The sequence below is a fragment of the Lynx canadensis genome, chromosome D3 (genome assembly GCF_007474595.2).
Source record: "Lynx canadensis isolate LIC74 chromosome D3, mLynCan4.pri.v2, whole genome shotgun sequence".
Taxonomy (NCBI): Eukaryota; Metazoa; Chordata; class Mammalia; order Carnivora; family Felidae; genus Lynx; species Lynx canadensis.
The window spans coordinates 75444469-75456869 of record NC_044314.2 but is presented as its reverse complement, the minus strand read 5'-3'; positions in this window follow the sequence as shown (position 1 = coordinate 75456869).

The following is a 12401-nucleotide window of genomic DNA, read 5'->3' as shown; positions in this document are numbered from 1 at the left end:
GCTTTGGAGAGTGAGCTGGGAGTGGGGGCACCACCTGTGGGAGGACACCCGGCCTCCGGCGGAATCTGATTACCCCTCGGCACCCCCAGGAAATGGCAGGCGGGTGGGTGGCGGGGGCGGGCAGGGGCGCCAGAGGTTGGGTTGAGAGCTCTTCCCCGGGAGGCACAGATGGTATTTTTTTTTTTTTTTTATCAGAGTCAGCATTGGCTTCTTTCTGCTCTGATGAATAGATTCTAAAGAGGCAGTGACATTATTCGAGATAACAGAGGGAACAGAAAAAGGGTCAGCAATGGAGAGAAAATGGCAGAGCCAGCAGATAAAGGGGAGGCCGGCGGGGGCGGAGTGCCCTGGCTGGGGTGCCCCCCCTCGCTATAGTGATGCCCCCCACCACCCCCAAGCCCCTCTCCCTGCGGCGGGGGGCTGGAGCACCGCCCGGACCAGAGCAGGGGAGGCCCAGCCAGCTGCCGCCCTGCGTGCCTGCTCGCCCCGCATCCCGCCTCCGTGGCCCGGCTGCCCATTCCGCCTTTTCAATTCCATTCAATTAGGCCTCCCCGCTCGGAAGCTTGTCTCCTCTGATATCCAGTTTAACTGACAGGGGATTAGAGCTGTTTGTATTACACACACACTCTCGGGCCGCTAAACCTCCGGCGGGGCCCAGGGACCCGGGTTATTTATGGAGCCCACAGTACCGTCCCTCTCAGACCTGCTTCCTTTGGGGGGTGCCAGGGGCCCTGCTGTCTGTTGCACAGCCCCGCCCCCTCCCCAGACCCCTCCACTCCAGGCCTGAGCAGTAGAGGGAAAGAGCCCAGATAGAACTGGGTCCAAATCCCAGCTCTGTCACTTGCTGGCTGTGTGGCCTTGGGCAAGACCCTTCACCTCTCTGAGCCTCAGCCTCTTCGTCAGCCCATCAGCCCATAAGGTGATACGTGGGGATTAAGTCAGGTAACAGGTGTAGGGCACTGAGCGCGGTGCCTGCGTATTCACTCTGTATTCGCTCAACAAATGTGAATGCGTAACAACTCTGTGCCAGGCGTTGGTCTGAGTCACCGAGGAGGGGGCCAACCAGACCCCGTGCCTACCGTCGAGAAGCTCACATTCCAGTACAGGAGATAGGAAATAGATTCATGGGGCTACATGAGTCCACATAGGGAGGGCCGGGCAGGTGACAGCAGGGACGGTGATGATGATGACAGTGACAACGATGATGGCAGAAATCTGCCGTTTCCTCTTCCTGGAACACCCCCGCCCCTTCCCATCTCTCCCTTTGACATATTTCCAAACCCTGCAGTCATCTGTTGTTACATCACCTGTCACCCCAGTAAATTGCCAGCCCCCTGAGGGCAGGTGTCACGGCTGTCTCTCTCACTGCTGTCCCCCCCGAGTCGAACACACTACCTGGCACTTAAGAACTTGAGGATTTCTGAATGAATGAGTGAACGAACAAATGAATGAATGAATGAATGAATGAGGAGGAGGAGGAAGGTAGAAAGCAGCCCCTCTCACCTGCAGTAGGGAAGGCTACCCCGCTCGGCTTAGGGGACTTGGCTGCCCCAGCCCTCCAAAGGGGTTTGCTGGGTTTGGGAACGGGTGGGGGTTGGGGTCTTGGTTGGAAAGGGGTGGGGCACTTCCTTTCTTATCTTTTCTTCACTCAAAGGGAAAGAGGGGCCTCCACAAACCCTCCCTCTCTCAGCAGCTAGGGCACCAGGGAGACAAAGAGCATTTCTAAAGTCCTTTGAAGGGCTGGGCTGGAAGGCCCCCAGCACAGGAAACGCCCTCAGCACAGGGAACGCCCCCAGCACCGGTCTGTGCCCCCTTCCTCGCTCCATTTACCAGGCTTTGGGGGCCCCGGGCCGTGGGGCGGTGCAGGTCTGGCCATTCATCAAACGTGGTGCAATAACGTAACAGCCATCGGTCCCTATACACGTTCCCCATGGCGGGCTTGACATGCACGAGCGCTCTTCCTTCTCAGCACGGTTCTCTGCGGCGGGCGTTGTCCCCATTCTCCAGAACAGAAACCGAGGCCGAGTTGTGGTGGGGCATGCCCAACCTCACCCAACCGGGAAGGAAGGGAGCTGGATGGAACCCAAGACTGAGGTTAGACACCTGCTCATCTGGCAGAAGGGAAGACTGAGGCTCCGAGAGGGGAAACGGCTGGTCCTCAGACTCACGGCCTTGTTACAGGAGGAACCAGGTGGAAACAGGTCTGCCCGACTCCAAATCCCGTTTGCAGTCTCTACCCTGCAGTTTCCTCCTCAGCTCAGGTGCCCAGATTGTTTCGGATTTGTATTAGGTCCTGAGTGGGCAGTAAGGGCTTCAAATTGACCATGCAGCCACTGTTGAGCCCTTCAAGGGCTGATCCTCGCTGGTGAGAGAGAGGTCATCCAGTCGGAAGGGTAACGTATTAAGATGTAAAGAGTTATAAGAATTAAATGACAAATAGAAACTGCGGACCCTCTCACAAGGGCGCATGTATGGTTCATTTTTCTGAGGAGTTGGTCGGGAGGTTGGCCTTGAGGAACCCACGGATTTGGGAAATGGAAGCCCATATGGTATCTTACAATTACAATGAATTAATCATCATTATAATGACAGGAACCATTAATAATCGCTGTAATCAGACCCCAAGTTAATAGATCTTACTGTTCCCATTTCACAGATAAAGATGCTGAGGCTCAGCGAGATGAGGTGATGTGCCCCAGTCCAGCCAGCTGGTAAGTGGGACTGAAGCCCAGACCCTTTGACCCTAAAGCCACTTTCTCTCCCTCTACCCTGGGCAATCTCACAGGATCTCACAAGCAAGCGACTGTCTGGCCCGGGTCTAAATAGCTGGGCCAACATTGCTTCCCAGAGCATGCTTCTTGGTCAAGGAACCCAGGGGACGTACCACCTGGCACTGGGGTCCCAGGGGTGAGCGAGACCCATCCTTGCCCTCCAGGGCTCACAGGAAAGAGCCAGATAAGCAAACTGACAATGACCGTAAAGATCAACAGGTTCTGAGTTACCCCGGGAGCCCAGGAAGGGGTGGGACACATCCCAGCTGGTGTGTGGGGATGGGATCAGGGGAGGCTTCCTGGAGGAGGAGATGCCTGGGCAGAATTTTGGCTGAGTTGGGAGGTGAAGGAGGGCGTTCCAGGCAGCAAAGGCACTGAGGCGAGCAGTGCTGGACCATGCGCAGAGAAGCCCCAGGTGGTTTGGTGTTCAGGTGGTGCCCGGAGCCAACATGAGGCAAGGTTATCCTGAGAGCCCTGGGGAGCCAGGGTGGGAAGTAGGCACCCGAGGGCAGGTCACAGCTGTGCTTTGGAAAGTCCCCCAGCTGTGGCATCATGAATGCATGGAGAAGGGCAGTGGGAAGTGAGGGACGGCAGCGTCTAGAAGGTAGCAGTGGCATTAGGGACGGATGGAGAGGTGGTGACCGATGGGAAGATAAGCAGGGTGCCTGGAGGGACCTTCTGATTTGGGGGTCCAATTTGTCTCCTCTGTTCAGGGAGCAGATACACTCCTTTTTTTACCAGTCTTCTGCCTCTGCTGACTCCGTAGTTGGCCTGGGTGTCTTTTATGCCTTTTCTATTAGTGCCCTAGGGCTGTCATAACAAAGTGCCACAGACTGGGAGGCTGGAAACAACACAAATACTTTCTCGCACGGTTCCGGAGGCTGGAAGTCTGAAAGCAGGGTGTCAGCAGGGCCACGCTCCTTCCACGACTCTGAGTGGAATCCTTCCTTGCCTCTTCCGGCTCTGGAAGTGGCCGGCAATCCTGGGCATCCCCCGGCTCACAGCTACATCCCTCCACTCTCTGCGTCTGTGGCCACACAGCGGCTTCTCCCCGTGTCTCCGTCTCACGTGACTTTTCCCCTTCTCATAAGGACACCAGTCACACGGGATCAGGGCCCACGCTGATGACCTGATCTTACCTCGATGACATCTGCTGTGACCAAATAAGGTCACATTCACAAGTACCAGGGGTCAGGGCTTCGCCGCGTCTTTTGGTGAGGGACACAACGGAACGCCTAACACTCTGAAGGGCAGGCATTTTCCCGGTTCACGTCTTCAGCTCCCAGCCCTCGCCCAGAGCCCGGTGCGTGTCAGCACTCAGAGCGGGAGGTCACGGGACGAACAATGAGCTGATGGAGTCGAGGCGTCCAGCCTCTCCTCCGTGCTCACCCCCACTCCTCTGACAACGCAGCAGCCCCAGCCCAGCCGGCATCTGGGCCACACAGGTCTCCAGGGCCGCCTTTCCCGTGGGTTGTTCTCTGAAAGAAGTGGTGTTGATGTCAGCAGATGCCTGTCACTTTCCTTCCCCAGCAAAATCTCAACTGTCAGAGTAAGTGAAATAGTCATTGCCTATCCCCGCGTTTGAGATTTTATTGACAGTTTCATTGTCACCCAAAAAAACCTCCTTTTCTCCGTTGGCATTTTTATCAGGTGATTCTGGGGGCAGGAGGGGGATGAAGGGCTGGCTCCTGAAAACGGGTTTTGGCAGGTGGTGGGGGCTGATTCCCCGGCCTGGGGGCAGCGCGGGCAGAAGACCCCCACGGTGGGCTCCACCGTGCCTCGACTCCCGCCAAAAACTTCTGGGTACCCCGTCCAGGGGGCAGGAGGGAAGTGAGAGATTGGGGGGCCCCTGGAAATAGCCACGGTGGCCAAACGGGGCTGCCCAGTTTGGTGGGTCTTTAGGCCCTTCTCCTGCCTTCCCCAGTGGGCACTGGGGAGGCATCCGGGGGCTGGGGTGAGAGCATTCAGAGTCAGACCACGTGGGTGCAGTTCTCAGCTCAGCGATATGTACTTTAGGGCAAGTACTTTGCCCCACCGATCCTCAGTGACCCCATCTGTTAAATGGGGTAGTAGCAGGTAAATTCCATTGGCTGAGGCTCCTTTGGACTGAGTACCCATTACCTGGTTCGGTAGGTATCCAGCTCACCAGAATCCAGACAGCCGGGTGCCCTCAGGATCTTCACTTTAATGGTGCAGAGAGGCAAGGCGGCCGGGCCAAGGCCGGCCACCCCAGCCGGGAGGTGGCGAGAGTGGTTTGAACCCAGAATGTGAGCCTCCCAGCTCACCCGTGACTCCGCCTCGTAGGATTTGTGGCAGAGTGCAGGCAGTAACGTGACACCGCGCTGGCACCCAGGAAAAAGCTGTCTGCTGTTCTGATCGTCATTGTTGTCGTTGTTGTCGAATGGGCCCCTCGGCAGCCACCCTGTCCCTGGAGCTCGTGGGTGGGTGTTGGCCCAGGGGACGTGGAACGAGCTCAGGGGTTGCACGGGGGCCGGGCACCCAGCCAGGAGTTCCACCCCGCTCCGTGCCATGACCCCCTCTGCGTCCCCCCTCCCCGGCCCCCAGCAGTGCTGCAGGTGGGACGGTCAGTTACCAAGCGGGCAAGGGCAGCTGGCTAGGGTGGCAACCCCAGGCCTTGCAAAGCTGCTTCGCCGCATCCAAGCTGCGCAGATGGGAAACGAGGCCCGGAGAGCCGCCCCTGCCTGGGGCTGCCCAGCCAGGCAGGGGACTACAGCAGTGAAGTTAAAACAACGGGTTCTCGAGTCAACTGGATCTGAGTTTGAGTTCTGCTGCGCCCACTGTGCCTGGGACAAGTCTCACTGGAGCGCAGCTTCCTCCTCTGTCCAGTGAGGAAATAGAAGTGCCCCTCCCAGAGGGAGGCAAGACCTCAATGACGCTGCACAGAAATTAGCACAACGGGGGCGCCCGGGTGGCTCAGTCCGTTAAGCGTCCGACTTCGGCTCAGGTCACGATCTCGCGGTTCGCGAGTTTGAGCCCCGCGTCGGGCTCTGTGCTGATAGCTTGGAGCCTGGAGCCTGTTTCAGATTCTCTGTCTCCCTCTCTCTCTGTTCCTCACCCCCACCCCCACCCCCTGCACTCTGTCTCTCTCTCAAAAATAAACAAAGATTTAAAAAAAAAATTAAAAAAAAAAAAAAGATCTCAGACGCCAAACCCCTCCGGGTGCCCAGGAGGAGAGTGAGGCCCAGGGAGAGAGAAGACCTTCCCCGGAGGAGCCGAGCTGCAGAGTTGGGCTGTCTTCTCCACCTCCAGACTCCTGGCCCTGTGCTGTTACCACCTCCCGGCCCGGCCCACCTCCTCCTCTGAGCCCCTTCTGGCCCTGGCCTGCCCTCCTTCCCGTGTCGCGGCTCCCGTGGCTTCGAGAGCCCGTGCGGCGGGGCCCGCGGCGAGAAATGCCATTCTGCCTCTCCCCGGCACACTGAAGGTTTTGAAAGTTAAAGTATTACCGTCGGCTTTGTTGTTGCCTAACTACGACAGACAAATTGAGAACCAGTTGTCAAAATGTCAGTGCACAACAAATCAACATGCAGAACGAGTCACAGCGCTCCGTGGTGTATAATTAAACAAAAAATCCCTTTTAGAAATTTCAGCGAGCGTTGGTTCCACTTTATATTTGTCTGTGTGATTAATAAAGGCGGCTAATTTTCAGACTTTAAAAACAGCTAGAAAATAGCTCCTAATTACATATTAGGTTCCTAGCGGCCCCCGCTGAGCTCCGCCGGCATTGGTGGGCCGAAGAATTTGGCAGATCCTTAATTGCATTCTGAGCATCATCTAATTTTAGTTAAATGTAATGTAATCAGCAGCAGATGTCTGAAATAAAATATGAATTATGAATATGATAAAATTTCATTCTTGAATAAAAAAGTAATTTGCTATTTAGTTCATTAAAGTCTTAGAGGTTTATTAGGAACAGGTATCTCCAGCCCCGCGAGGTGGTGTGTTAAATGACATTTGGGAGAAAGGGAGACGCCCTAAAGGGACGGGGGACTTTACCCAGGAGTGTCCAGTTTGGATTAATGACCATGGGGCGTCGGGGAGGGCCCTGCGTCCACCGCAGCCTGATGACGGGGTCGGGGTGGGGGACTTGCCACCCAGAGCTAGCGTTCCCTGGCCTTGGAGAGGGGCATGTGGGGGACTAGTTCCCGGGGACACGGCTGTATGCCAGGCACTCTGCCAAGCTCGGTGACACCGTGGGAGGCGAAGATCGGCATCCCGGCTACCGAGCAGGATTTCAGTCTCGGCCTCTTACTGTCTGTGCAACGTTAGGGCCTCAGGTTCCCTTTCTGTAAAATGGGGCTAATGATCGCCCCCCCTCAGACATTCTGAGTGGCACCTGGAATGTGGCAAATCCCCTGTCCAGTGCTGGCTGCCGCTGGGGGTGTTGGTATCATTAGTCGCGGAAGTCCTGGTAAATCAGTGTTAAAACGCCTTCTTTTGTTTTGTCTTTAGAAGCAGCCCAGTGATGCGGAGACGACAGACTCTATTTTGTTCTTCAGCTGAGACTCAGAGAAGTTCAATAACCCACCAAAGGCAGCACAGCTAGTAACTGCCGGAGCTGGGATTTGCACCTGGGACCAGCCCTGCTCCTAGTGTTTTCCCCTGCATCCCAGAGCAGCTCTGGGAGAGCTGGCCCGGGGGTCTTGGGCTGAAGATTCTGGAAGGGGGCTGGGCAGGGGGTGGGGGGAGCAGGGCCCATTGCCCCCGATTCAAAGTAGAGAAAGGCAAGTAAGGCGCGGGAGGCAGGGCAGAGGGTCTGGGCTGGTACCCTGAGCTCTGCCGGAAGCCACTCTGGGCCGCGGCGGGGACGGAGGCTGCCCCTTATCCCAGCTTCACGCAAACCAATAATTTTCCGCAATTATCTGGAAAAGATTAATTAGCAAAGTGCACTATATTGACTCAAGGCTGCCCTGGCGATCGATAAACTTGGGAGAGTCTCCCAGGTGCCTGGAGAAAGGACCAGAACTTGAAAATGGGGAGGGAAGCCCGGCTTTGACAGATCTGAGCCTCATCTTGCAGCCCTGGGGAGAGGAGAGCAGGCTCCCCAGGGGGTGTAGGGGGCCGGTGGGACGGCCGCTGTGGAGGGAACCCCTCTTCTCTCGGGCTACACTTCCCTTTGCTGATGTGGCAGCCTGCTGGGGGCTGAGGGAGCGTAAAGGATCCGCCATGGCTGCCTTTTCCAGGGTGAACGAGGACATCTGGTCTTCGTGAAGAACCACAGAAGGTCCACTGGTTCTGGTTGGGGCAGAACTGAGTGCGGTCAGAAGGGCAGGATTGGGCTCAGGTGGACCCACCCCCCACTCCCTGCTGGGTGCCCCCCACAGTCTCCTGGCCTCTCTGGGCCTCGGTGCCCTCCTCTGAGACCCAGCGGTTGAGAGTTTTTCCGTGGGCCGGTGGACGCCCGCAGCCCAGCCCTGTGCCCGGCCCGGAGCAGGTGCGGGGCTAATGGAGGCCTCTGTCACCATGGACCAGATCTCCACTCGTCCTGCGTCCGTGAGCATCCCGGCAGGACCCAGCGAGCCGCTCGGAGGGCACAGGTGAGGAGAGCTCCGGAAGGGGAGTTCTGAGGAGAAAGGTGCAGACCCTCAGGGCCGGGGAACAGCAGGGACCCTTAGATCTGAAGGGACAGAAATGGAGCTACAATAGCCCGGTAGTTGGGGAACCACAGAGGGAGTGCCACCGGGAGGGAGCCGTGGGCTCCAAGGGACACAGCCTCTGCCAATGAGTCAGGGCAGGAGTGTCCCCAACCTCCCTTTTTCCGCCCCTCCCAGCCTCGCAGGGGATGATCCCTCCTGGAAGCCAGAGGCGGGGGGTGATGCCTGTGGAGGTCAGCTATCGAGGGCACGGGGAAGAACGCGGGGACGGGTGGAAAAGGGGAGAGTCCACCATAGCCCCCGTCCTGGGAATTTGGAAAGCTTTTGGAGGGGAGGTGGAGAAGGCTTCTGGGTGGGAGTAGAGACGAGGGAGTCCTAAGCCGGCATGGTCTTCACCCCATGTGGCTAACACAGGGTCCCACGTGCCCTCTCCCCAGGGCTCCTCCCCTCTCTCCATGGGGCCTCCCCCTGTCCATAAGAATCTCACGCCACATCTAGTGCTCCCAAAACAGTGCTCCCTGGGAGTTGGAGAGGATGGCCGGACAGGCCTGGGTTCACCAGTTCCCAACTGACACCTCTGTGATGTTGGAGAGGCCACGTCAGCCAAGTCAAAGCACAGAGCGAGATGCTCGACGTATAGGAGGAGCTCTGGACCCCCATTGCCTTCCTTCCTCTCTCCGCCCTCTTTCCAATCAGCCTCCGTGGTGTCACGCGTTCATCTAATAGCGCCTGGGCTCCTGCCATGTGCCAGGCCCACGCCAGGCCCCGACCCAAGCTGCGGAGAAACTGAGAATCATTTGTCCTGCAATGAAGACTGACAGAGCATCTCCTATGAGCTCGGCTCTGGGGACACAGTAGTGACAAGACCATGCTGGACTCTGCTCTTGTGAGGTCCACGGTGTCTCAGGGAGGCTGACTTCAAGCAGAAGTTTCTGGAGCCTGGGTGCTGTGTCAGGGCGACCCAGAGGGCTGCAGGATGGGGGGTCAGCCGTGCGCATCGAGGAAAGAGCCCCCTCTTGTATTCTCAGCCCGGGAGCTGGGAGGCTGTCCCCGGATGGCAGGCACGGTGTGCAAAGCCCCGGGAGATGGGTCCGGGCAGCCCTAAATCCTGGGCACGGAAGGGCCCCGGCGGGCTGGATGCCTCATTCAGGTGCCTTCCCCTCCCTGTGCCTCCTCTCACTGGTCTGTCCCCCACTGCCTCACCTCCTTCCAGGCCCGGAGGCCGCCTGCCTGCCGCCCCCTGGCCACTCCCCAGTCCGGGTCAGCCGCCTGTCCCCGCTGTATTCATCAAGGGCATGACAGCTAAAATTCATTTGAAGATGAAGAAAGTGCCCGCTAATCCGTTCTGCGAGACATTGATAGACTAGCAGCTCAGGGAGAATTGCACAGCAGTAATGAAATTAGGCTAAAACTGCTGGCGGATTGCAGATAATTGCCCTTGTCTGTCACTCGGAATAACATCTCCCAAATCCAACACAAGGATTGTTCAACTTGCAGGAATTTCTTTTCTTTTCTTTCTTTCTTTCTTTCTTTCTTTCTTTCTTTCTTTAGGAAAGGCAGGGGAGGCAAAGCCAATGGGGGGCTTTGTCTCTCAGAGGTCTGAGCAGGTGGAGCTGGTATCACCGTGGTGACAAAGTCCCCGGCCCTCCACCGCTCAGGACAAGGGGGCGGAGAAAGGGGCTGGGCCACAGTCCCGGGACATTCCTCCCAGGGCCCCTTGTGGGTCCCCCCCCCCCCCGCTGCCAGCCTTGATTTCTCCTTCATGCCCCCCCCCTTCCACCAGTAAGTTCTAGCCGGCAAAGCCCTAGGTGGAAAGTGGTAAGCAGGGAACTCGTGCAGAACTGGAGCTACAGTGAGGTGCCTGGGTGGCTCAGTCGATTAAGCATCCGACTTCAGCTCAGGTCATGATCTCAGGGTCCGTGGGTTCAAGCCCCACGTCGGGCTCTGTGCTGACAGCTCAGAGCCCGGAGCCTGCTTGGGATTCTGTGTCTCCCTCTCTCTCTGCCCCTCCCCTGCTCACACTCTCTCTGTCTCTCAAAAATGAATAAACGTTAAAAAAAAAAAAAAAAAGAACTGGGGCTACAGCAACGGATTTGGGGAGGAAGCAGAACTCAGTTAGAAGAGCAGTCCCAGGGATTGTGTTCAAGTTGCATTTGCCTTATGCTGAGGCAACATCAGTCCTTCGGGTAAGAGAGTGGACAGACTCTGGGGGATGGGGACAGATGAAGTCTCCCCAAGCCCCTCTCTGGGGCTGCCATGGGGATCCAGGCTCCTGGAGAGGAAAGTTCCATGAAGGGACAGTTTATGGACCCCAGGGCTTTGGCATGACCGGTACAAAGCTCGCACTCGACCCCGATGTTATAGAGTGTTCGATGTCAGCATAATGGGCCTTTTCATACGTTAGCATTAGAAACTGATGGCAGTCGCACTGGGTGATGTTACACAACATTTGAATGTCAACATCATGCTACGTTCGAATGTCAGTGGCCCAAAAATCGTGAATGCTCCTCTCCTTCAAAGCTGAAATATCAACATCATGGGCTCTTAGCCCATGAATATCATTGACCTGGAAAATTTGGGAGCTGTAAGGAGTCTTTAGGAACTGGCCCAAACTTTTCATTTGATAGATGAGGAAACTTAATCCAGAGAGATTAAGTGATTTGTCAAAGGTCACCCAGCAAGAAGGACCGTAAATGTAATATTCATTAAGGTCACAGTTTTGTCCAGGTCGGTCCTTGAAGAACGTATAACTCTTTCCTCTTGTCCACGCCTGGCCCATCCCGCACGCCCCCTCCCGCCCCCCGCCGAGGGTGCTGTTGCCTGGTGCTCAGCTCCTGGGGGTGTGCCTAATGTTCTGGGATTCGTAGCAGGATCTCCCAGAGCCCTCTGGCCTGCTGACCACTGTTAGCCAGTGTCACTAATCAGCCCCAGCCATTGGCCGAGCTCCACTTTCCAGATCATTCCTTTGGATCGACCTGGGTCTTTTAATGTTTATCTATTTTTGAGAGAGAGAGAAGGTCAGAGAGAGGGAGACATAGAATCCGAAGCAGGCTCCAGGCTCTGAGCTGTCAGCACAGAGCCTGACGCGGGGGCTCGGACCCACAAATCATGAGATCGTGACCTGAGCCAAAGTTGGACCCTTACCTGACTGAGCCACCCAGGCACCCCAAGCATCACCTGGGTCTTTCAGGGGCTGACCATGTCTGTCTGAGGCAGCATGCAGGGAACAAGTTGAGGCTGGGAGGGAGATACTGAGTCAGAGGAGGGACATATGATCTCCGAGGGCTTGTATTCAGAAAGGCATCAGGAAGACCTTGACTTTGAAGAGGGTTTTGAAAGAGCCAACAGGTTTCCATTAGCAATCTCGGAATTGGGGTTGAGGGAGGAGCTGGGCATGGGACCGGGGACACCTGCCCCCAGAATGGGGAGGAGGCCCCAGAGGATGGGCGAAGGATGCTGGTACCTGATGAGGTAGGGCATTTCACGGAGGTCTTTTCAGCCGCATCTTCCAGAACCCTTGGCAGCCCTGGGGCTGATCATCCTGAATCAGTGATTCTCAAAGTGCTCCACAGACCTCTGGGGGTCCCCAAGACCCTCTCAGGCTACCCCTGAGACCAAAACCACATTCATAATCATACTAAGACATTATGAGCCTCTTTCACTGTGTTAGTGTTTGCACTGATGCCGTAAAAGTAATAGGTGGATACACTGCTGGCCTCAATGTCATGGCCACGGGCACCAAACCATAAAACCATAATGGAGATCATTGCTTTCTTTACCCCAAATACTCTCTCGGTTAAAAATTAAGAAGCCTCTTTCAGTTAAGCATGCTCCTAATGAAAAGCAAAATTTATTTTTATTTTTTTACAAAAATCTCAACCTTCAAGTGCACATCTTTTATTTACTCATTTTTTTTAATGTTTCTTTTTGAGAAAGCGCAAGCGGGGGAAGGGCAGAGAGAGAAAGGGGGACAGAGGACCCGAAGCCGAAGCCGGCTCTGCGCTGACAGCAGGGAGCC